A 9,220-nucleotide genomic window follows, 5' to 3' on the forward strand; every position below is an offset into this window, starting at 1 on the left:
CCCTTCTTCTCTGAAATCAATTAAAATATATTTTTTAAAGTATGATGGGGCCATTTGAAGAGTTTTAAACAGGAGAGTGCCAAAATCAACCAAAGGACTTGTATGCATGCATATAAGCACAACAAATGGACACAAGACATTGGGAGTGGGGGGGAGTTGTGAGGGCATACGACAGGAGTAGGGGAGGCTGGGGAAGGTCAATGGGGAAACAAAAGGAGATATATGTACTACTACATGTAATATTTTAAACAATAAAAAAAATTTAAAAAATACAATTTATCCTATATAATAAAGAGGTAATATGCAAATTGACCCTCAGCCCTCACAAGATGGCTGCCTACAACCAGGCCGGCAGGGGGGTTAATGAGGGACAACCAAACGACTGAACAAGCAGGCTGTGTGGGGTGACCAGGCTTGCAGGGAGGGGCAGTTGGGGGCGACCAGGCCTGCAGGAGGGACAGTCGGGGGTGACTAAGCCATCAGGGGGGGCAGTAAGAGGCGACTAGGCTGGTGGGGTGGGAGGCAGTAAGGGGTGACCAGGCTGGCGAGGGGGGGGGCAGTTAGGAGCGACCAGGCCAGCAGGGGGAGTGCAGCTGGGGGTGACCAGGCCAGCAGAGGGGGTAGTTGGGGGAGATTAGGCTGGCAGGGGGGCAGTGAGGAGCGACTAGGCTGGTGAGGGGGGTAGTTGGGGGCGAACAGGCTGGCAGGGGGGACAGTTGGGAGCAACCAGGGAGGCAGTTGGGGGCCACCAGGCCGGCATGGGGGGCAGTTAGGAGCGACCAGGCCAGCAGCAGGGGACAGTTAGGGGCAACCAGGCAGGCAGGTGAGCAATTAGGAGCCAGCAGTCCAGGATTGTGAGAGGGATGTCCCGGATTGGAGAGAATGCAGGCTGGGCTGAGGGGACCTCCCCCCCAGCACGAATTTTGTGCACTGGGTCTCTAACGTTTTTATAAAGATCACTGTGGCTGCTGTGTGGAGAGTCAACTCTGGGAGGCAAGGGTAGAAGCAGGAAGTCCATTGAGGAGAAAAGGTCTTGAACTAAGATGGTAGGAGTGGTGATGGTGATGCTCCTGGGCAGTCACAAAAAGTACACTTTCAATATAGAAATTACTTCTTTTTCCCCCAACACCCTCACCTCCTTCATTCCCAAGCCAAGGACATTATCTACCACAGAGAAAGAACAAATGTATTTATTTGGTCCCAAGGGACAGGGGATAGTCTCAACAAGTTTACATACATTATTTTATTTGAACCCCATCAGTCCAGTCCTAGTTGGTAAAAGCCTCACCTCAGCTGCAGAGCTATTGGTGGGAGTTTGGGCCACTTCTCAAATTCTTTCCTCCGTTCTGCAACGTGACTTTACCTACTTGCCATTCCCGACACAAACATTGTCCCCTCACCCCTTACCATATTAAACAAAAATAATGTTGAAAATGAGGGCAGAATATGAGATGGGAGTCTCTGAAATAGCTGGTGGAAAAGAGGTGGGAGGTGGGTGGTTCCATTCTGGGGCTTCAGGATTAGAAGATCCAGTTCTGGACAGGCTGACCCAGGCTTTTTGGCCTCTGGAGACTTGGCAGCGACACATTCAGATGAGTGATCTGAGAGCTGTCTTCCTTGGCTCTGAGAGCAACCAGGCCTCCTCTTCCCTCACTTACCTCTCCCTCTCCCTCAGCCTTCATTACCCTCTTCCTCTACCTCCTCACTCCGTCTCTCTTTCTCCACCCCCACCCACCCTGCTCCTACACACACACACACACACACACACACACACACACACACACACACACAGCCTTTTGCCCTGCATCATCAGTCTTTTTTCACCTGACTCTTTGAAGAAGGTGATCCAAACATGGGCACCTTTTTCCCTTCAGTTTTATTTTCTGAAGAATACCCGGTTCATCCAGCTCTTCAATGCTGAATAAGAGACTTCCTTCTTCCTCCTCTCACCCTTGTAAGATAAATTAGGGTTCATCCTGGTGCTGACACCTCAATTCAGGGTGTAACTGGGTAGGAGCTAGGAGGGGTAACTAGACCCAGAGTCATGCTAGAGAAGGGCTCAGAGCTTTCACTGCATGGCCTCCTCCACCAGGTAGGAATACACTTCTGCTCCACAGTCCAAGGCCAGGAGCCTTGAGTTGCTCTTCTATGGTTATCACAGTTGTCTAGTACAGTATAGGGTTCTGGGATCCTTTGGTTGTTCAGTAGCATTGGCTGACTGGAGAGTTACTTGGCTGCCTGTATTTACCTGGGCTTGGCAAGCAACATATCTGTGGTCAGATTGTGCAAATCTGAAGAGAATGTGTAAACAGGATAAGGCTGCTTTCCAAAGGCCAAAGCCCAGAAATAGTTCCTTGTGCTTCTGACCTAGTCCCCACCCCCTTGACAGAAAGCTCCTGAGCAAATGAACAATAGTGAACTATAACTGCTGGAGGTTGATTTGCAGATGACAAAAACTGCAACCTTCCACCTGGACCAAAGACAGAACCAACCTCCAGTGCTTTGCTTCCTGGGAATTGGGAGGTCCAGCAGAATTAGTTGGACCCTCCATGGGATATTCCTTTTTCCAAGCCAGGTAGGCCCAGCCTTACAGCTCTAAATCAATGGAGTTTCCCAGATGTAATTCAAAGTGCATGCAACATGTCATATTTGAGCACCAGAAAGATACTTGTTTTAGTCCTATAACCCTCCCACATATTTTAATGGAAGAGAATGACCCCTGGTGTTGAACATTTGGGGGTTGAACTCCCTTTTCTATGGGCTATCTGTGGCCTTGAGCAAGTTTCTTCCTCTGTACAATGGAATTAATAACTACATTTCTTGCAGGGCTGATATAATGGCAACATGCAAGCTCCTCCACCCAGCCTGCTCCTGGGAAGGAGGCATCCTTCTGTTGCAACATTAACCTGCAGGGACGTGTCTGCCTCTGTGAATGGAGATTAAATCTACAGTATGCAATGGGCTCAGGAGGCTAACCAACAAGAACTCAGAAATTACAACAGAGCTACAGAAGGAAGATGTCAGAAAGCAATGAGTGTTGTGGAGAGCGGCCACAGCATTTGGACAGGTTCAAGCCTCGGACTAATGAGAGGGCACAGTCCTCTCATGGCAAAGCTACGTGCAAGTCCTAGCTTGGAGGGCAAAGCCCTCCCAGCACAATTATAGCCAAAGGCTATAGTTGTAAGCTTGAGCCTATGGTCCGAACCTGTGGTCCTACGTAGCTGAGTGATGTTGCCTTGATAGAGTTCAGGTGCATGTAATTGAGTAGATTCGAAACCCACGAGAATGTTGTAAACATCTTGACCACGCCCTTACTTTGCCTCGTGGAATCTGGCTATAAAATAAAGACACAGCTTGTAGTCCAGGGCGCTGTCGCTAGCTCTCCATCAGAGAGGACAGCGTCCCACCCTGACCCAGCTTTTTTCTCTTGTCTGTCTTTTCTCAATCCTTCACCACCCCCTCTCAGGCTCACCGAACCTGGCTGAGTTGGCTCGGCACATATGGCGCCCAACGTGGGGCTGAGTATGCCATGGCCGTGCCAGCTCGGCACAGAGTGTAACAACCAAGACACCACTGATGACCAGTCTCTACTAGCCCAGTTTCAGAGGACTGGTGGCCCATTGGCCTTATCTCCTTCCTCTTCCTCCCAATCCTCACCTCTCCCTGAAAAGCATGATTGTCAAAAACAAAACCTAAGGTGTAGGAGGGGGGCAGAAAGTCAGTGTTGTCTAATTTCTTCTCAACCCACTCCTCCCTGAATCTTGGTACAGTCAAGTACCCTGGGATGATAACAGAATAACAATAGCTGGCTCTTACTGAGTGCTTACTGTATGCCAGGCATGGTAGTAAACACCATACACAGATTAGCATGTGAAATTTGCACAAGCCTCTGAACAACATACCAGCATTAGCAATCCCCGTTCTTCAGATGAGAAAACTGAGTGTAGATGGTTTGCTCATGGCCTGGGAACTAGAGTATGGGAGAGCACCAGGATTTGGATCAGGCTGTCTGACCCCGACCCAGTCACTCTTTATCCTCTTTTAAACAAAAAAACTTAACTTCCACAGCTAAAAACCTCTTTATTTTATTTTATTTTTATTTTGAGATATATTTTTCATTTGAAGGTAAATCTTAATGTCATTAAAGTCACAAAAATATGCTAATTTAAATACCAACTTCTATTTATCTAAAATAGTGATTAGCACTGATCTTCTTTACTTATTAACTCACAAGGAAACACCTTCAAAACTGCATTTTGTTAAAGTTTCTGTACTAAAATGTAGAAAAAGTGAACTACACAAATATTGAAAAGTTAAAAATTCCTCAATTTTTTTATTCCTGGCATCACTACCACAATTTACAGGGCAGTATACCTGATGCAATGAAAAGGAAAAGAAAGGCTACCATAGAAAAAGACCTCAGGGATGTACATCTAATTGACATGACATTGCATTAATCAATAGCTGCACATTCCGCAAACTGTGGCTCTGGCAGTCCTGAACAAGAAGGGTTTCCTATTTAAGCTGCAGTCAATTTTCTGACTGTGGATCATCGTTCCTCCTCTGGCAGATTCTTACAGTTCCTCTAGAGCAGTGGTCGGCAAACTCATTACTCAACAGAGCCAAATATCAACAGTACAACAATTGAAATTTCTTTTTCTTTTTTTTAATATACATTTTATTGATTTTTTACAGAGAGGAAGGGAGAGGGATAGAGAGTTAGAAACATCGATGAGAGAGAAACATCGATCAGCTGCCTCCTGCACACCCCCTACTGGGGATGTGCCCGCAATCAAGGTACATGCCCTTGACCGGAATCGAACCTGGGACCCTTCAGTCCGCAGGCCGACGCTCTATCCACTGAGCCAAACCAGCTTCGGCCGAAATTTCTTTTGAGAGCCAAGTTTATTAAACTTAAACTTCTTCTAACACCACTTCTTCAAAATAGACTCGCCCAGGCCGTGGTATTTTGTGGAAGAGCCACACTCAAGGGGCCAAAGAGCCGCATGTGGCTCGCGAGCTGCAGTTTGCCAACCAAGACTCTAGTGCATTTGGGACGACTGTCTCAAAGTAACCTGCAGCTTTCCTGACGGCTCCTCGCTCACTCTCTTGCTAAGAACCGTAGCCCCTTTTCTGCTGAGTTTTTAGAACCTTCTGCTACCATATCTACCACTTCCACCACCAGATCCATAACCACCACCACAGGGGCTGCCAGAGCTTCTTCCACCAAAACTGTTCCCCTTCATGTTGTCCACTGTAATTTCCAAAATCATTTAGCTACCACCACCACCACCGTAGTTACCGCCAAGATCTCCCCCTTCATTGTAACCATCGTATGTATCCTCCACCACCGCCACCATATCCACTGCCTTGGTTTCCATATCCTGGTCTACCACCACCTCCTCTACTGCTACAACCAGGACCACCACCATGGTTGCCACCATCACCTTCAAATCCATTATATCCACCACCACCTCCTCCATAGCCACCTCTTCTGCCATCTCCATAGCCTCTTCCACCAAAGTTTCCTCCATGACCTATGAAGTCGCCAGATCCACCTCCACAGCCTCTTTGCGATCCATCCAGCAGACTCCATTTCTTGTTTAGAAAGGGCCTTGTTCACTTCACAGTTATGTCCATTAATAGTGTGGTGTTTCTGAACAATTTTATCAATTGTATCATGATAACAAAAGTTACAAAAGCAAATCCTCTTTTTTTGCCCACTCTGCCAGTCTTCCATAACTTCTGTGTTTTCAATCTTGCCATACTTTTCAAAGTAGTCTCTCAAATTATATTCTTCTGTATGTAATGTTAACGTAAAAACCATTCAAACCTGTAAAGAATTTTGTGAGCTTATTTGAGCCAATCTGTCAACAATTGCAGGGAAGCAGAATCTCAACGATTTGGGATAATGCTCCGGAGAATGGCCAGTTCATACCTTGTTTTTGTGGGTTACATGAAATTCATTGGTAATAGATTAGGGAGGTGGGAGAAAGCAAAGCGGGGGAAACCTCTGGGATAGGATAAAAGTGAAATGATGGACATAAGCTTCTTTTACATAGATGAATACAGGAGAGTTAAAATAGTTAACAGTTGATGATTAGCATGATAACAGTAACAATGAGGGAATGCGGTGGTGCCATTTGTTGTGACCTGAGGGGAGGAGGGGGTGGGGGGAGGGAAGTTACAAGTTACCCAGACATTTCACAGGTATGTTATCTTAGCTGCAAAAAGACAATAGGCTCAGTAAAGATGAAGTTGATCTTTGTCAGAGAAAATACTGGCCTGGGACATGACTACCCACTATAACCTGCTTGTAGTTAAATATTTCATTTCCAGACCGTCCTTTGTGGTTATTTTAGGTCTTTGAGTTTGCACAACTGCCATGCGGGCCTTCCCTGAACTAGTCAGGTTAGCATGTGGCCCCTTTCGTCCACACTTCTTTAGTGCCAACAGCAAAAATATTCTTCACTGTTAGATGGGCACCAGGCTGGACAGAATCCTCTCTAGAAACAGCTCTCATGGTTCCACTACTCGCCCATCAACCTTGTGTGGCTGGGCACACATTGCTGCATCCACCCCTTCAACACAGGAGTAAGTCACAAAACCGAAGCCCCGGAATGTTTTGTTTGGGGGTGTCTCAACAAACACACAGCCTGTGAGTGTGCCCCATTTCTCAAAATGTTCTCTTAAACTGTCCTCCGTAGTTTCAAAGCTCAGAGCACCAATAAACAGTTTCCTCAACTGCTCTGCTTCTTTAGAATCATGGCCCTCCCTCCCTGTGAAGTGGGGATAATAATAGTGCCTCTCCTACCTGGCTGTTGTGAGGGTTGAATGAGACACACACACACACACACACACACACACACACACACACACACACACACACACACACACACAGCAAGCAACTCAGTAAGTGTTGGTTATTGTTATTATCTCACTAGGTCATACGCCAAACCCTACGGGAATAAAGAAAGCAAATCAGTTCTGTCATCCGATGTAAAAATGAGTTTAAACCCGATAATCTCTACGCTCTCTTCCAGCACCATTAAGTGATGATTCCACCATGAGTCACAGTTATCTATGGACACATCTTAGCTCTTCTAGGCTGTAGCAACCTCCTCAAGGCCCAACCCTCAACAGGGGGACAGGGGACTGTCCTGCCAGGTCCATGTTAACATGTAATCATCGCCCAGGCCTCATCCAGGCATCAGGATGAACAAACGAGAAATTCCTGTATAGCATTTAGCACAGTGCCCGGCGCAAAGTAAGCTCCTAATAAAACAGTTAATGTTGTTGTCCCATCTTACAGTGAGGCTCTCTAACATGATTGTTATAAACAGAGACTCTGGAGCCATACTGCCTGGGTTCATCCTAGTGCTGACCCTGTGAGACCTTGAGCAAGTGAATTATCCACTCTGGGCCTCAGTTTCCTCATCTGTAAGAGGGACATGATGCTAACAGCACATGCTTAATGAGGATGCTGTGTGATTCAAATGACTTAATCTGAGAAAGACACTTAGAACTGTGCTTGTCAAACGCTTGGCGTACACAAGTGCTTTTGGTCATCCTTTACAGGTGAGGAGACCCAAGCAGTAGTGGAGTTGGGATGCAAATCTAACTACCATAGGTGCCTGGACTATCCCAGAGCCTCAGTCCTAACATTAGGCTACGTTCCTGCCCCAGGTGGTCCATGTGCATTTGAACAGGAGCCTTCTCTAATGGTGGAGACCCCAGGAGTGGAGCAGCGTGAGTTAGCGCCAGAGATCCCTGGGGTGAGCAAGACCACAGGATGCCGTCAAATCATACCAAAGAAGTGACCTTTTCCTCACCTGTGTCTGGCCCCATGGCTTTAGCATTTCATGAGGGCCACAGCCCAGAAGCCCATAAACTTGGCACCACCCACACCTGCCCTCTAGCCTGGAACCTGCAGCGAAACCCTCATTATGGACATTGGTGTAACATCAAAGCTGGGCCTCAGCCTTCCAACACAGGCCCTGGCCTTGAGGCGTTTTCCATTTCTGAGGCGTGATTCAGCCCAGGAGACAAGACCCGACAGGCACAGCCCATATCAGAGGAGGGCGGGCTGGGTGGTGGATGGAGGGGAAGAAAAACAGACGGGTTAGTGCTGGGTGGGTCTCAGAGCTGCTGAGCTGGGGGGAGGGGAGCGGGGGGAGGGGGAGCAGGAGCAAGCAGAGGGAGCATGCCCTCTGCAGGAGCTGCACACAGCTGCCCACTGACCAATTGATCTTCCTTGCAGTCAAATTTCTTGATTTACACATGAATCCAACTATGCTTCTAAAGCCCCAGGGAAAGAACACTAGTAACAGTTCACATTTGTGCAGCTCAATATGATTTTAAAAGCCCTTTCACGCCAATAGCCTTAATCTCGAGTTGCTTTTTTAAATAATTTGACTCTCTTGTTACAAAGTAGCCTGTGGTTATTGGGGAATACTGGGAAATTTTTTTTATGTAAATTAAAAATTTTCAAATATACCACCAGCAATAACGTTTTCAGTAAATTTCCAACTAGTCTTTTTTCTAAGTCCACATACATATATAGTTCATTAAACAAAAGTGGAGGCTTACGACATAAAGAGTTTTATCTTTTCTTGATCACTTGACATAAAATCATGAGCATTTTCCAATGTTATCAGTCATTCTACTGTAATAATTCAAAAAGTCTGCTTTTTTGCCCAACCGGCGTGGCTCGGTGGTTGAGCATGGACCTGTCAACTAGGAGGTCTGGGTTTGATTCCCGGTCAGGGCACATGCCCCCTTTGTGGGCCTGCTCACCAGTAAAGGTGTGCAGGAGGCAGCCAATCAATGATTCTCTCTCATCATTGATGTTTCTATCTCTCCCTCTCCCTTCCTCTCAGAAATCAGTAAACATGTTTTTTCTTAAAGTCTGCTTTTATCAGCATAGGTTGCCACAATTTCTGTAGCCATGCCCTAATTGTTGGACATTCAAGAGGTTGCAAACATGTTACTATTACAAATAACACTGCCACGGACATCTTTTTACTTATATTTTTGTCTCTATATCTAATTATGGTCTAATGATAAATCTCTGGTCATTGAATTACTAGCTTGAAGGATTTGAATTTTTTTGAGTACAGATAGCTGAATTACTCTCCAGAAAATATATTCATTAACACCTCCCACACCCCCCACCCCAGAATGTACCTCTTACTCTCTGTTTTGAACCTGTGAGCCAGTG

At 46.4% G+C, this 9,220-nt stretch overlaps 1 pseudogene; it reads right to left on the reverse strand.

The window, feature by feature from the left end:
- Positions 1–5,273: 5,273 nt before the first annotated feature.
- On the reverse strand, positions 5,274–7,848 carry LOC114230566 (heterogeneous nuclear ribonucleoprotein A3-like; annotated as a pseudogene).
- Positions 7,849–9,220: the final 1,372 nt, after the last annotated feature.

The sequence above is a fragment of the Eptesicus fuscus genome, chromosome 5 (assembly GCF_027574615.1).
Source record: "Eptesicus fuscus isolate TK198812 chromosome 5, DD_ASM_mEF_20220401, whole genome shotgun sequence".
NCBI lineage: Eukaryota > Metazoa > Chordata > Mammalia > Chiroptera > Vespertilionidae > Eptesicus > Eptesicus fuscus.